The sequence below is a fragment of the Pseudopodoces humilis genome, chromosome 5 (assembly GCF_049639895.1).
Source record: "Pseudopodoces humilis isolate 2021_Gansu_Grassland_sample_001 chromosome 5, ASM4963989v1, whole genome shotgun sequence".
In the NCBI taxonomy this organism is placed as follows: domain Eukaryota; kingdom Metazoa; phylum Chordata; class Aves; order Passeriformes; family Paridae; genus Pseudopodoces; species Pseudopodoces humilis.
Window position 1 is genome coordinate 34094023 of NC_142204.1, and position 16803 is coordinate 34110825.

Here is a 16803-nt window from a genome sequence, read left to right on the forward strand (position 1 = left end):
GTCTTTTCATCAGCCTTTGTAGAGAAACAGAGGTCTTCTTCTGCTAATCTATGGAGTTTCTCACAAGAAAGCTGTTTCTGTTATAGTTTTCTATTTTTCTGACGCCAGCTGCCTGGAAATCCTGTCATCAGTTCACTCCTCCCATTTCACATCACTCTGAGGTGTGTATGGGTCAATGAGTCTAGGGATGTCACTTTTAAGGATGAGTTATTCAAAGGCAAAAGTTTCATTCATCTGTCTCTGTGAGCTTCTCTGGAAAACAGAAGTTTTCTCTTTGCCTCTACAATAGCCCCAAATCTTCAACTATTACTTCTCCCCAGTCTGTTCCAGCACCTCACTGTATCACAATTACTCTAACTTTTGCTCAAAATCCACACTTTGAACACTCCATTCCCAATATACTCTGTCATGAATTAAAGGAGTTTTTTCAGAACACTTTTTGTCCATCTCCACAGCTTTAACAGAAAAATATTTCAGCTTATAAAGCATCTCCTTATTCTCTACTTCTTCTGAAGTTTAATTATTTTCTTTACTGTCTCTGATAGTTTATAAAGTCTCTTTACAGGTTGATTACTCTCTTTTTCTCTCTCTGGAAAAAAGGATTAATCTGCAAGTCTCATCTGGGTAATGAAAAGGTTAAAATCTTGCCCAGGCTTTGTAGATGGTTCTGTGATCTCTGCCGGAGCAGGAGCTGGAGCTGTCTGCGATGGAAGATTCTTCATGGCTGCTCTGGAGAGTGTGGTCACTGTCTCAGCCTGCCGCAGGTCCAGAGCTTTTTTTCCTTTCTTTACTCGGCAGTCTCTGGTGAATTCCATCACGGCAAAAACTGCAGCTGAGCCAGGGACCGGCCTGGCCTGGCCAGAGCCCGGGGCAAGCCCCGCAGGCCCCATCTCCCGGCCGGGAGCCGCTGGGCCCAGCCCAGCCCCTGCCTGGGCCGCATGGCCTGGACAGGGAACGGGAGCCAGCTGGAGCTCTGTTACCTTTCACAGCCAGGAAACAAAGACAGAAAGAAATTCCCAGGCTTAGGTCTTAAGGTGGTGTTCACAGGTTGATCTCACTTTTCAATGGTCAAAACTACTGTCAATTCTCAGAAATGGCCAACTGTTGGCTAGGAGACAAACTCCCATCAGCCTCCAGTGGTTTTAACTTCCTTAGGTGTTTCTCTTTGTTTTCTTAAATGCCAGTCTATCACAACTGCATAAACTACTCCACAGAGAAAAATACAGTAAGTATCATGTAAAAATTAGAAGTGATAATGAATGTTCTGTTTTCCTCTACATAAAAACTCCTAAGCAGGCCAACCAAACCAGGCTTCACACAACTAAACCAAGTTGCTTCTAAATTAAAGAATTCTAAACATGCCATTAATCCACAATTAGACTCACTCTCTTCAAGGTGGGTGCCTAAGCAGTCATTGAAAAAGAATGTCCAGGCATGGTGCAAAGAAAAGGAAGATGTGATATAACAGTATATGCAAATTCAAAGCCCTGTAGCTGTAAATGTCATCCTGTGTTGTGAAAAATTTTAATATGAAAGATTTTGTTTTCTGCTCTATTTGCTGTTTTGGTGTAGAAGATATAAATACAGGAGAAAGAGTTGATTAATTTGTTTTGAAAAGCGATATGTCCATTGCTTTATTTGCTGACCATCCAGAATCCCATTCTGACACATTTAAACTTCTGCTGACCAGTATTTTACTTTGAGAACAGCTTCATTGATTTTTGGTCTGGCCTTAATCTGGAGAGAAAAGTGCCTAGTGTGTGTTTGGATTTGGTTTTGCTTTACACCAGCGATGAAGAAGGACAACTGGTATGTGATTTGAAAAGGAGTGATGTCAAGTCAGCATGTTTATTCCTGCTCTTCTTCCACTTGCTGAAGAATCATAAGGGTGCATTTAGGATTTTGAAGACTGAGAATTCTTTCTTGAATTCTTTTTCTCGAAGGAAGACCATAGCTAGGATCTCTCTCTGCTCCTGCTGTCCTCTCTCTATTTTTCTAAATACCAGAGGAGCTGCTACTAATGGAGATGCTGCATATGTCTACAATGAAGGACACAGCAAAAATGAAAAGGACTTCATAGTGGTGCAGATATAACTTATTCCAACTGTAACCATGGTTTCTTCAGTGAGTACTTCTATTGTTAGTACCTAATTTTAAAGGCAAAGAGGAAAATACCAGGTCCTTCTGATAGTAAGACAGATTTGAATCCAGCATGACAGAATGTCTCACATAAGGAAGACACAAGACTTATGGGAGATATACCACATCTCTTCTTATTTCTAGAACATTCCTGAATGACTAAAAAAAGTCAAATGTTTGAAAACATTATGTCTACTGATTTCTTGATACTTTGTAGAATACTCTGAAATTACAAAGATTGGTTAATGCAGTAAAAAGATAAAATAGAACAATATACACAGATAGTTTCTAGTATGTTAATTAGAATGATATATGCTCTTCTAATATTTTCTTTAATAAGCAGTTTTGGATTAATTTAGGGAATTTTAACTACATTTATTCCCAAACAAACATTTTATAGCAACTCATATTAATAGGTTTGAAAGATACTTCTTTTCCTCTTGAAATTTTATCTGAAACTTGGAACACTTCATCTTTAATCCCCATAAAAAATATCTACTTCAGATATAATGGCAAGGATTAATTCAATACAGAATTAAAGGCAAAAATCAGTAGAGGAACTTATCAGAAGAAAAATAAACAGACATAAATACATCTCTGTTTCCTAGAAGTATTGGCTACAAGATGTTCAAACCTAATGTAGTAATAATGAGGAAAATTCAAGCACATGGCAGGCAAGAAATTTCGGACATAAAGACCAATAAGCCATGGAGCATCCATGTACATTATATATATAAAGTATATATATACATATGTAAGTATATATGAAGTATATCTATATATATGTAATATTTTATTAATCGGTATTTTTAAAATCCCTGTCATAAGTTATGTATAAATTTAATGATTTATGAGTTGATTCTCTGAAAAAACATCAGGGTAGTAACTGAGTAAGAAAATTTTCTCTCTGTACATACATACCAATAAAAGTCATGGCAGACTCTACCAAGATAATGCAAGTATTTGGAAATTCTGCCACAGGAGTTTCTGTTTATCATATGGAAAACAGATCTGAGCTATGGGACAAACACTTTATACAACCCCAGAACAGCTGAAAGACAGATGGATAGACAGAAGTATCTCTCTTGATTTTTTAACACTTGCATTTTGAAGGTAATGTTAAACAATACACAGATGATGTATCTTCAGGCCAGTCTACCTGCTCTGGAGTTTACTGTTTATGTGGAGAAGTCAGGACAAAGGATTAAAGACTTCTCATGCTTTTTTTACCTTCTTCCCTAATTCTCCCAGACTGAGCTCACAATCTCAGTCTCATTGGAGCTGTTTCCTCCAGGTTCAGAAGAACTAATCCACTCGTACGAGGAAAATGAAACAATATGAAAGAAGACACTTACCACCTCAATGATTTTTTTTTCACAAGCATCACTCTAGTTGTCCTTATTCTGTCTCTTTCATCCTCTCTACTCAGAAGTCCTAGTTAAACTACAGGTTTGACATGCCTATCACTTCAAATTCCAGAGTCATAAGATTTCATGAGAACAAGTTTATTTTTAAACAAAATATGAAACTCTCGGGTCCCATTATGCTGCAAAAGAAGCCTTGAAAATGTGGCTAAATGTAACAAATACAGCTGTATGTGCAGAAAACCTGAAACTCAAGTTCTGAAATCTGTCACAATGAGAGGAGAAGAGAGAGCAGACCTCACAGCCCTGTGTTCTCTGCCACACTGTGCTTCTGACAGTGCTCATCCCACAGATGGGCATCCCTGCAGCTCAGCACATTGCCAGCACTAGCTGCTCCAGGGACCTAGCCACACTGTGGCAGCAGTGACAGCAGAAGACAAGATCCATCTCCAGAGCTGGAAAGGAGAGAAACCTCCTCAAGCAAATGCCTGTCTTTTCCTTAGAGGGGTCCTTCAGGAGCCTTGACTTGTACCAAGGCAGTGGAGGGCAGCTGCAGTGCAGAGCTGGCCTCGCAGGCTGATGGGCACAGCTCGCTCTGACACCTTGCTCGCCACAGCACACCAACCTACGCTTCTCCCCAACAAAGTTCTGTCACCTCAAATGAACCCTCACTTGACACAACAAACCAAAAAAGCAAGAAAGCTGCATGTACTTCAGCCTCCTATTCTTTAACTTGTTCCCCATTTATGTGGCTCACTATTTAAAGCATTCAGTCTTTGTGTACAGTCAGTATGAAGTTATTTGTAAAAATAATGTGTGGTAAATTGGCAGACAAGCACAGTTTAAAATATAGGCAATCTGTTGAGTGATTTAGGCGAGCTGCCATAAAATTTCATTTCTTATATTATCATATGTTTAGCATTTTATGCAACATAGTACTTCAAGAAAAATGATAAACAGTAAAGATTCATTGAAAATGTCTTGTAGGCAAGAACACATAGGGTGACTGTCAGGGCAGACAGGGGGCTGAGGGAGAGTCTGGTGCCAGGGCCTGTCCCACCTCCAGCCAGAAATGGGCAGCTGGGGGACACCAGTGCAGCCCCAGCCCTGGGCATTGGGCCCATGGCCAGGCAGGGCAGGGCTGTGTGGAGCTGGAAAGCTGCTGATGTGCCACTGGGCCAGGGGCTGATGGCCAGGGGCTGATGGCCAGGGCAGGGGGGGAGGTCAGGGAGGGGAGAGGGACCATCAGGAGAGATGGTGCCTTGGGGTTCATTGAACTTTCAAGGGATTGAGAAATATCTACAACAGTCCCATTTCAAACTTAAGAAAATAAAACCTGTAACTGATATTGTATAATCCACAGAAAGAGAACTTTGTTGTATTTGTCCAGGGTGGAGCTGATAGTACTGTGCTATGGTGAGTTTATGAAATAACAGGATTTCACTTGCACTGGGTTACAATAGTTTGCAGATACCTCGTAATATATTTGGAGCCTGAGGGCCCTGGTACCTATTAACAAATTTCTACTTAGATTACCCACTTGTTCAAATTCCCTAAAGACCCAGAAAATAACAATCATTTTCTATGCTGAGATAGTAATATGGAAGCAAACATAGCAAGTTTTAAAAAACATGAGCAAAAGAGAACATCAATTGGTTTTGTAATTGCAATTAAAAATTAAGCAGACATAATGAATGATACTTTTGAACACCTAACCACTGTGAAATCCCAGCTCTGCTGAGGCTAAAATCCATGACTATGTATGCCAGAATTTAATCCCAGTTCTTTACACCAGTATCTAGCACACAACGTAGTCACTTTGTGGTGTTTTCTGTATTAAAACCAATCTCAAGGAAAAAAACAGGTCTAAAAAACATTCTTACTTAGTTAAACTCAATAGGTTTAATTTTTAATGAAAGTAAATGGATTTTTTGTTCAGATGTTTATTAATGTATTTTTAAGTTCAAGATCTGCAGAACCTTTCTCATGTTTAAGTATGTCATTTACTTTTGGCAGACATTCAGACCCCATGTTTTGTGTGTGTTCCACATGTATAGGTTTTCCTTTATCGGTAAAATATTTTCTATGCCAAGCTCAATATTTTTTTCAATAATTTTGTTGACAAGAGTACACTTGAATATTCTTTCCTCCTTTTGCCTCTGTACCACTGAGGTTCCATAGTAGGGAATTTCTCAGCTTTTTAAGATCTAATTATACCCAACCTACTCTTTAGGTCTGAGTTAAGTGTTAGATAAAGAGGTATCCCACTGCTTCTGAGAGGAGTCACACAAGAAAATGAGCTATGCATGAAAAGGAAGCTGTGAAGGAAAACAGGGCTTAGTCTAGTATTCTAAAAGGGCCATACTGCATCGTGGGATGAAGACTGTCATTAAATATTTATTAAAGCAGTGAATGGGAAAAGAGAACCCTATATTTTGTGGGTGCTTTGACCTCTGAACTCTGTTGCTAGTGGTAGTCACGGGCTTTATTCTTCTCCCTCCTTAGCAGAATGAGTAGTATGATACTCATCTGAACATAGCTTCATTTTAATTTGAAAATAACTGACTAATTGTATTAATCACCCTATGCTGATAAAGGTTGTTTTTTTCTTCCTGAGAATAGTATGTAAATGTAGTCATTTAGCTACATCTCTCTCCTACCATCCTGTCTGGTGTTTCAAATAATTTCTTGTACAGAGATTATTTTTTAGTTTAAAATTGCATGACAGATTTTTATTTTTCATAGTAGTTATCTATGTGTATTAGATTTTATTTGCTTTAATCTCAACAAATGAAGACAAACAGAAATCGACTATCTAGAACTGAAAGGTAGAGTAGCTCTTTAAGAAAATGATTAATAATCAATAATAGGTGTTAATAGTCATCTTCAGGTTTCCTGTAATAAACTGGAAAAATATTCTTGCCAAAATCAATCAAATGCTGAAAAAGTAGGAAGAAAAAAATCTACAGGATACAAAGTAGATGTGGAGAAGAAGAATGTGAACAATAAAGGATCATTTCCTAGGTGTGTGTGAAAATTTAATTCCAAAATGGAACATCTGCTGGTCACATTTTACAGTAAGATTTGCTCATTTTCATTACTTTCATAATATTTGTGATTTGGACAAATTTATCTGGTAATTTTCTAGAGATTTCTTATTGCACTGAGATTTGTAGGCATGGGTGTTTTTTTTTAACTCTTGGGAACCTGTTGCTGGGTGTGTACAGAAGTATGTGCATGTGCATGAAATGTGTCCCAGGTTTTCAGCTGGGATCTGGAATACTGCAAACAATGTGTTTTTGTTCATCTCTGCACTTCTGGTTGTCTTTCTTCCCCTTCTGTTACCTAATGGTAGGAGAAGTGTGAAGTTTGCCATATACATACAGATGTTAAGAAATCTTTGCCATGACAGAAAATGGTTTGAAATTAACAAGACAAATTGCTAGCAGCAGTGCATATAATTGGCAGAAAATATGACTCACTTGAAGGGTAAAACTTAAAAATATTACAAATACACACATTTCTCCCTACTACTGAATTTCTAGATTGTTACTATTTGTTCTGTTATTTTTTGCAGATACTTGAAAAATATAGAATTAGCATTTTTATATTTTTCATTATATATAACAAGCATTAACAAGCACTAGAACTTATAAGCAACAGCAACATATTTGACAATAATGTATAATGCAACATATGTTGTAGAATAGCTTCCTTTTGTCTAATGTAATCCACAACAATCTAACATACAGACAGCAAAATAACGAGCAGGCTCAACATTAACTGAGTTTTGCGTAAATTTAAATTTGTAATGCTGCATATTTAACAGCACCGCAAGCAGTCATAGTTCTTGGTTTACGGGTGGCTGAGTATTCCTGTTACTGTATCCGTGTGCAGGAAAAAGCAAAGCCAAGAGCACGGTGTTGGTGTGCAGTGTGACAAGGGGAGAGGCTGAAAACCATCAACCCTCTCACAATGCAGTTAATGCTGTTTGGACCATGCTGCTAAATAAACTTCTGGATGCAAGAACAGTTGTATGCCAGCCACTTCAATTTCTCTCTCTCTCTCTCTTCCCCTCTTTTCTTGTTTTGTTTTGTTCTTGTCAGTCATTTTTTGTTACTACTTGAGATTGTCTGTCAGGTCTTGAGGGCAGCAAACTCAGCATGTATGTAATAAAATGGTTTGAGTATGAAAACACATGCGAGCACACAACCGACCAAAACAAGGAACTAGTAGTGACTTTCTGTGCTCCTACACCTTCCACTGGTTTTCTCTTACTGATGACTGCAAATCTAAGGCTGTGCCACAAAGAGGTATGGTCCATATACTGACTTCTCTTCCTCAGTTTTACATCAATTAAGAAAATATTTTGTACAGAGATAACTCCCAAAGTTAGTCTCCTTTTCTCTAGAAAAGAAACTGAAAATATCTTCAAAGTACTTGGTATTATCAGGTCTAACAGGACTGTTAGACTCCACAGCAAACAAATAATTCCATTTCTTTCTTTTCTTCCCTCATTTTTTTTAAAGGCCTGATTTTGTAATTAGCCCTATGTACTTAACAGATTTAATTTACATTGTCCAGAAATCAAGAAAACTACTTTCTTTTGATTCAATGTCATTTCATTAACAATTTGCAAAAAACCCAAAAAAACATAAATATAAAACCAAATGAACAAAAAAAAAAACCTAACAAAAAAACCAAAGCAAAAAATCTCACAATGCAAACCTTTAAAAAGTGTGAAAGAGCCAGTACATGTATAAGGTAAATCTAAAAACATACCTTGGTGGAGAAAGGTATACAATTGTATTGTTACTGGTTTTGTTCTGTAAGCATATGAGTATTTTATTTAAAAAAAAAAAAAGAATGTTATTTTGCATATCTATGAGGAAGATCTCCCAGATGTAATACAACCCACAAACAACTCAGAATTCTTTAAAGCTTTTTTATACCCAGTCAGATTGTAGAGCTGGAATCTCCTAAATAATTGACTTTGCCTATTGACAAAGACTTTATTCTGTTGGCAACCAATTATCTTATGAAATTATTTCGTAAGTAAGCACCAGGTGTTATCATTCTCTTAACTGCACCAAAATGGAAGGGGACACACTTTGGCTATGTGTGAATGGTTAGAAGTTCTGTAGACATTTTTAAAGTACAGATAAACTGATAATTTTTTAATGAAAATTTGTTTAACTTTTGAGACAATGTATTTAATCTACGGTTCCTTATATCCTAGTCTCTCTGACAGCATTGATATTACTTTCAAGTAATTCACAAAGCATTTCCACTAACATCTGTTTTAACTAGTATCTCTTGTGCATTTTTTACTTTATCTTGTCACAGCCAGGTGGTGTACAATGATTTGTCTACTTCACTGTGTTTTCTTGTATGTCTTTGTTTTGGCATCTTTATACGCTGCTGCAATCAGCCCAGAAGCTACAAAAATCCTATGAGAGTCCTTCATTTTATTATTTTTGCTGAACAGATGAGATTTTTTTCAATAATGAAGCATTCTTTTATAATAAAAGAACATAACTGCCAACCCCTAAGCTTTAATTAATTCAAAATACAGACATGGAGTATTTGAAAACATTGAGAATCAGGACTTGTTTTAAAATTCTCTCTTTCTGTGCATAAAATCTGGAATGAGAAGTGGAGTGTGCATTTTGTCTTTCTCTGGCTAACCTGTCTAGCTGAGGAGCAATATGCACCACAGTGCAGTAATGCAGTTTCCTGGTCATTGAAAGATTTTCATCCAGATGGATAGTGTTTTTGCAGCAAAGCTGAAAGATGATGAAATCTAACTAGCTCTTAAAGCTATCTCACTGAGATGGAGTCACCTGGCAATCCAGTGTGGAAATTCTGATTTGAATAAGGCTTTACGTGGGTCTAGCGTCAACAAGTTTATTTATATTTATAAGGAGCCAGGCATGACCTGAAACACTTCTGTGATGCCTCAACATCTTGACTTTTTCAGATGGGGAGGTTATTGGTCTTTACCTTCTAAACTTTTTTGTTTGTGATGGAGCAAGAATCCAGGGGTGGACAGATAGACTTGTGGGGTCAGTTTGTTGTGATGCTGGCTGTGATGTCTGTTTTACTACCAGTGGTATTATAGATTGGTTTGTTTCCTAATGACAAGATCTTCCAGCAGCAGCAGTTATGTGTCATGTTATTCTTTGCTGACTCCTCTGGTCAACATCTGCTCTGTGGTCCTTGAGCTTTGCTTTGGAATTAGCTCCTCCCTTAAGTCACACTATGTTATGAAGTGGATTATGAATTAAATTACTTTTAACAAATGCATTATGATCACCAACTTAAAATGCTTAAAGTATTTTTAACACCATGATGCACTGTTTCTTGATTACACTTGCTGTTTTGATAGTCTGCATGTTTTACACTTTCATGGATTAAAAGGAAGCTCCATAGCTGCACAGTGTGCATATAACACAAATTTCTGTTCCACATCTTCATTTCAGCAGCTTTTGAAGACATCAGTTACCCACTCAGATTTGTTCCATACCTTTGCCAAAGCCTAATCTAGGGCACTTTGTAAAAACATGAAACCAGACAAAAATTATGCCAGAAATACAAGAGGTTTCATGACTTCATGCACTGTTTTGCTTGCACTTACATATTGAAGATAATTAATAAATAAATTGTATTCTGAGAATCTGATAGCACAGGTAGCTACTCTCTATGCAGCTTAATGTCAAGTTTCAATTTTTGTGGTAATTAAGTAAAATTTTCTATTATGGCATAAGTATTTCAATAACAGACTGAACTAAAATGTTTACTCATATCTTATGCCACTTTCATTGCAAGTGACACTTCTGCTGACCAATATGAGACAGAGTGGAAAGAGAACAAAATGATTGTTCTTGAACCCCCTTTTAGATCACCAAAAAAAATTATATTTCCCCTTCATTTTCAGGTTCTCAGGCACAGCAGAATGGGAGTAACTGGGATACTGAAGCAGGTCTTTACCAGCCCTTAAATCATGTCACCAGAGAAATCACACTAAAGGAGAGCAATAGGACCAAAAACTTCCAGTGGCCCAATCAGCCATCCTGTAGCTGCAAACTAGAGCCTGCCCTACAGATCAGACTGAGACAGAAATAAAAAATGTCCTTTCCCAGCTAAGGACTTTCATCTGTACCAAAAGGTGCTATAAAACTCTCAGGCCTGCACTTTATTGATCTCTAATTTGCTTTGAACAAATCACATCTAAGCTAAAGATATATTCCTCCTTTGAACTTCCTCCCTATCAAATGTCTGCAATGAGAGACTTTTAAGGGTGCCATGTTGATTTTTGAGGCCACATATGGATTGTGTGTGTATGAGAGAGAAAAAAAGGGTTTTTGACAGTCTTCTAGTAAAATGCAGCAATCAAGTTCACAGCTGAAATAGGTAAGCAATTTAAGGAACTACAGAGGAACCCTTAAAGCTATGATAATATGCAGAGAACCTCTGGGAAATAAGCATGAATACAATTGTAAAGTACAACTGAAATTCTAACTCAAATTACATTGGAATGTAATTTATTCACACAATATTACATTTTTCCCCAGTCTTACCCAAGATCTCCTGAACTTTACTTTTGTGCTTCTTTCTTAGTCTCTAATAGCTTCTTTATCAAGAAATGACTAGCTCTAAATATTGCTGTGTTTTTGTTTTGTTTTGTTTTGTTTTCTTCCTATGTAATATTTCTAAGACATATCTTCCTTCCTCCATTTTAATATAGAAACCTTATTCAGGCCTTCAATATGCTGTAGTACCCATTAAAAGGCTTTAGAAATTGAAATGGTACATCATTAGTATGATTCAGGTATGATTCAGGAATCACTTTCCACTCGTACTGTGTTGACTGAATCACGTTTGCCACCATTACTTGCTCCTCAGTTTGCACTGTATGTCTTCAAAGTAACAGCAAATCTTTTGCAAGTTGGTCTTCACCTCCCTATATGATCAGTTGTTCCTCAAGAGCATGGTGGTGTCCTCTTTTACCCTGTTCATAGCAAAGGATTTCATTATTCTCCACCTTTGCTGGAGACAGCAAATGAGAAAGCTCCACGGCAACACTGACAGAGGGAAGGAGGACAGCTTTCAGATGTGTCTTTCTGACATAAGATTATACATTTTTTTAAAAGGAACCAGAAAAATGGTAAGGAGGACTTGTTCACCCACTCACTTTATCAGCTATAAATTCCAGTTACTCAAACACCTCATGCCACTACATACATACACAAACACAGAACCTCTCAGAGCAACAGGGCATTTCACACTTCTGGGGTAACTAATGGAATGATTAGAATTAATATAATAGAATATATATAGATAATAGACTAAGTATATATATATATATATACACATACATACATATATACATACATATATATATATATATGTATGTATATATATGCATATATAGATAATACACTAAGTACCTTTCACTACTAAAGTTGCCATGGAATATATTATTATGCTCATAGGCTCTTGACCAAAACTCTCCACTTAGGTTTTACCAAAAGGTGTTCCCTACTGTAGGGAGAATTCCTTTATTATTATGAAGCCCAAATATATTTTTCCATCCCAGTTTTTGAGGCTTTTTCATCTTCCATCTTATTGACCTCAAACCCCTACATGCTTGAAAAGAAGATGCTCCTCTTTAAATTGGTGCCACAAAGCACAGGTGCTAATTGGCAGCTTCTGTGCTCTGCAGAAACCTCAGTGCTGTGACGCACAGTCCTTTAGCCACCTACTCACCTGTAAATCTGCAATGGAGAAGATGAGGGCAGTAGGTCAACTAGTACAGGTAGCAATGCCAATACCTTGAGTAGCAATAATAATCTTTCTGTGCTGAGTTTTTGCTTTAATGATTGAAAGTCAGTAGGGAGGATGGGCATGAGGAGCTCAGGGGCTAAAAGACTTCCAAAACTATTCTACAAATGTTTGTAAATCATATGGCTGTGAAGGAAGTCTGTCTGCTATACAGCCTGCAAATAATTGCCTTCTCCAGAACATGGAACAGAGACTGGAGCATTTTCCAAGGTGACTGCTGAAAACAGTCACCTTGTGTAAACATGGACAGATCTCTCACATGTCCGGCAAATGTTTTATGCAAGAAAACACTGTTTGAAAGGGGAAAAAGGCAGGATGTCATCAGTATCACCCATCTTCATCAATATTTAGAAAAGAATGATACTTCCATGCATACAGATGTGTTTTAAAAAGTAACAGTGGTGAGTTCTAGAGAGTTTCAAGTTGCAAACCCTGATCTTTAATTTCAAAGGGAAAAAACCCTTAAACAAATAATGTAAAAATCCCCATCAGATATGTCCTGAAAACTCAGCTTCTGAGCTTGCTGACATGATTTTCTAAAGACATTCCCAGGACAGTAACTGTAAACATAGATATGTGTACATTCTTTCTGTTACACGTCTTGTGATGGACATCTCTCATGGCCAGTGCAGTGAGAAAGTGTTATTCTGACCATCCAATCCCTGGCCATGGTCAGAAACCTATAAATCCTGGGAGGAAAAATAAATTTTCCCTTCTTTTCACCACACCTTGACCTGTGTCCATGTGACCTACTCATCTTCAGCAGCAACAAGATATGTCCTCCTTTTTGAAGAAGTTCATACCAGCCAGCCTGTGTGGTGCCTCCTGAGCATGACTGCTTTGAACAAGTGCTTTTTGAGTCTCTTACTTTTTCCTTACTAGCCTAACTCAAAGCTCAGATTTGTGATAGTCATGCAGTAGAAGAATCTCATAGATGACAGCTCTTGCCCTTAGCTACAGTGGTATTATCAGGCAACTGCTCTAATGGTTTGTATGCTGATAATTAAGTCAAGATTATGATCTCAAATGACCAAGCGAAATGACAAAAAGCCACTTGGAATAGTGGCACAGGTGGAGAGGAAGAGTTATTATTTTCTCTTTTCACCTACATATTGCACTGATAGGCCAAAAACACAATCTGGTTTGGCACCAGCATTTTCTTTGCACTTGTTTTTGAAATCTCCATGCTGACAACTCTTCTCAGCTATTTGCCCTACAGTGCACATGTGTATCCTCCGTGCATTTATATTTCCCACAATACGGTGCCACACCTCCTGTGAAGCCAGCTCAGCAGCAAGCATCACTGAGTCTCAGCACGCTGCTGGCTGAGCTCCCTCCTCTATCCAGCACATTTCCACAGCACATGGAGAAACTTCAGGCTCCTGAAGCAACACAGACAACCCTTCACGGATGAAATTCTTCTTCTATGCGGAGGACATGTAAACAAATACTGAAATATTTTTTGCAACAAAGTTTGAGTAATTGGCACATGCGCATCATCATCCTCAAACTGGGCTGAACCTAATTTCAAGCGAACACTGAAAACGCCGGCTGGTACTCGCTCATTCGCAATGCCCAGTTCCACGGGCACTCAACACTGTCCCACCTCACCACCCCTCTTGTCCTGCCTGCCTCGGGCCGCCAGTGCAGGGCTGTGCCGGGCTGTGCCCGACTGTGCCGGGCTGTGCCGGGATTTGCCGCTCTGTGCCGGTCTGTGCCGGGCTGTGCCCGACTGTGCCGGGCTGTGTCGGTCTGTGCCGGGCAGTGCCCGACTGTGCCGGGCTGTGCCGGGCTGTGCCCGACTGTGCCGGGCTGTGCCGGGATTTGCCGCTCTGTGCCGGTCTGTGCCGGGCTGTGCCCGACTGTGCCGGGCTATGCCGGGCTGTGCCGGGCTGTGCCGGGCTGTGCCGCGCTGTGCCGGGCTGTGCCGGTCTGTGCCGGGCTATGCTGGGCTGTGCCGGGCTGTGCCCGACTGTGCCGGGCTGTGCCGGGCTATGCTGGGCTGTGCCGGGCTGTGCCCGGCTGTGCCGGGCTGTGCCGGGCTGTGCCGGGCTGTGCCGGGCTGTGCCGGGCTGTGCCGCGCTGTGCCGGGCTATGCTGGGCTGTGCCGGGCTGTGCCGGTCTGTGCCGGGCTATGCTGGGCTGTGCCGGGCGCACCCCCGGAGGCGGCAGCAGCCCCGACAGCCCTGGGCGGAGGCGGCGCCGGGGGGCTCGGATGCCGCAGCCCCTCCAGCCCTCCCGAGCCTCCCGGGGGCCGCACGGCTGTGGGTAGAAGAATTTTAAGGGCTGGAGGCAGCCAGGTCACGCCCTGGTGTCCCCTTTTTCCTTCTTTTTTTTTTTTTTTTTCCTAAGGAGTGGGCGTGAGGGACTTAACGCCAAGCGAGCCGCGAAGCAGCGGCAGCAGCATCTGGGGAGCCGCGTGCGTGAGGCAGAGGAGGCAGACGCGATTACTTCAGAATTTATTTAAGGATTGGTGAAAACCACTGCAGCGGCTCCAGGGGAAGTCCCCGCGCCGGGGAGAGCGCCCAGCCCGGCAGCGCCGCGCCGCTCCCTCCGCCTCCACCCCCGCCCCGGCCAGGCTCCGAGCCGGGCACAGGGCTCCGCCGCGCCCGCCCTTCCCCAGTGTGTCTTATTAATTACACGCCCGGACTATTGAGATTATGGCAGGTTTTATCCCTGCTTTCTCACGGCCGGATTACTGCAGATGATACGTTTTATTACGCTCTACGGTTAGAAGAGATGCCGTGGCGTTTGCCTGAGCTCCTTAAAGGACAGGATGCGTTAGCGTAGCGCTGTGGTGCTGCTCTCGCTGCCGGTGTCCCCGGGCGATGCGGGGCTGGCAGCGGTGCCCGGGGCGCGGCCACCACGTGCCGTGGGTGAGAGCCGGCCGGGGCTCTCCCGGCCCCGCTCCCGGCCCCGCTCCCGGCTCCGGCTCCGGTCGGGCTCTGCACGGCGCCAGCCAGGCAGCGGTGTGCCAGGCACGCAGTGGTGTGCCAGGCAGGCAGCGACGGGCCGTGGGCAGAGGATTTCTCTCTGTAAAGCAGAAAACCGCGTCTGCTTTTTGATCGTGCAGGCAGTCGTGAGAGCGTGTGGACTTCAGTCACGCACAGAGGCATAATTGGCCTGGGAGGTATCGAAGAACCAGGGAAGCCAGATACGGCTTAGTTAAGTTTAGCAAAAGATAAGAAATCAAAGAAAGATGCTTTCGCCCTGCCCCCTCCCCCTGTGATCGTTTGCCTCCAGCTGCAAAGATGCTGTTGCTCGAAAGGGGATGCTGGAGCTTTAAGAGCCGCTCCCCCCCCTCCTGCTCCCGACAATGGTCTGAACCGAGCTCTGCTTCCCAAAGCAAAATTTGTAATATGCCATTTTTCCCATGGATGCTTCTCCTCTTGGCTGCTGACGAAGTGACCGAAGAAAATGTTGAGGTGCCAAGCAGCGAGACTTGCCGGAGGACGGGTGCGGGGGCTCGGGGTTCCTCGGAGCAACGCCTGTGTCACCATTGCTAGGAAGATGGTCCAGGAGTGCTCGGCTGTGTGAGTCCCCGCTCGAAGCCGGTGGAGACTGCGGTTGTTATTGATCAAGTGAAATAGCAGACGCCGAAATAAAAGATACTAGGTACTGAACCTTCTATTTCTGAGTTAGACATTTCTTCCTTAGACTCGATATCCTCGGGGGATGAGGTGCAAATGCAAAATCTAGCTGTCTGCCTCTTGCTGTAGTACTTGTGTGGTATTTAAATGCATTTCTATAATGGGAGTTGGGGGATTTCAGACTAAAAAATGTGAAACCAACCTCATTTTTTTTGGTTGTGGTTAAGGGAGGTAGGAGGTCAGAGGCATGGCATAAAAAACAGATGGTTGGAACGAGTCCTTTTTTCTAAGGTACTGTGTTGACCACCCCTCCTGTGTGGAAGGAGTGCAGGATGCTTCTGTTAAAGGTGATATCATAGTTTAGTGGAGACTGGCAGGTAAGGAGTTAACTAGGAGGAGGAATATGCATGTAATGCAACTCAGACAATAGGAAGGGTTTTCCTTATTGGAATTACACTGTGCTGCCTAAGAGTGATCTTGCTGAGGATGTCTGAAGAGACATAATTGCAGTAAGAGCTGGTTTTATCAGTCACTATATCTATTTAACGATTTGGAAAAAATAGCTTGTAAATGCAAAATACTCTGAAGGATCCAATGAAATGAGTTTTCAAGCTGATGTCACTGTGGACAGGCTAGAATGTATGATAGGTAGATTGCTACTTCTTTTTCCTGCAGCAAAATTACAAGTAAGTTGAAATGACTCCTCAACTGTGGTGTGCAAATCAAGCATCAGAGTAAACAGAGAACAAGCTTTTAAAGCCAGTTATTGATAGAAAGGTGAGGGATTAAAATTAGATTTACATCTAAGGTGGTGGCCTTCAAGGTGAGCAAAATGAATGCTTGTCTAAAAGCCTTTGTCAGGCAGA

General features: G+C 41.1%; 1 protein-coding gene across 5 annotated transcripts in view; it reads left to right on the plus strand.

The window, feature by feature from the left end:
- The first annotated feature begins 15728 nt into the window (after positions 1–15728).
- The window catches only part of PPFIA2 (PPFI scaffold protein A2), a 283305-nt gene continuing 282230 nt past the window's right edge, over positions 15729–16803 (plus strand). For all 5 annotated transcript variants that reach the window (XM_088055061.1, XM_014248838.2, XM_088055057.1 and 2 more), the window contains exon 1: positions 15729–15962. The gene's annotated coding sequence lies outside the window, so the exon portion shown is untranslated. The remainder of the gene's footprint in view (positions 15963–16803) is intronic.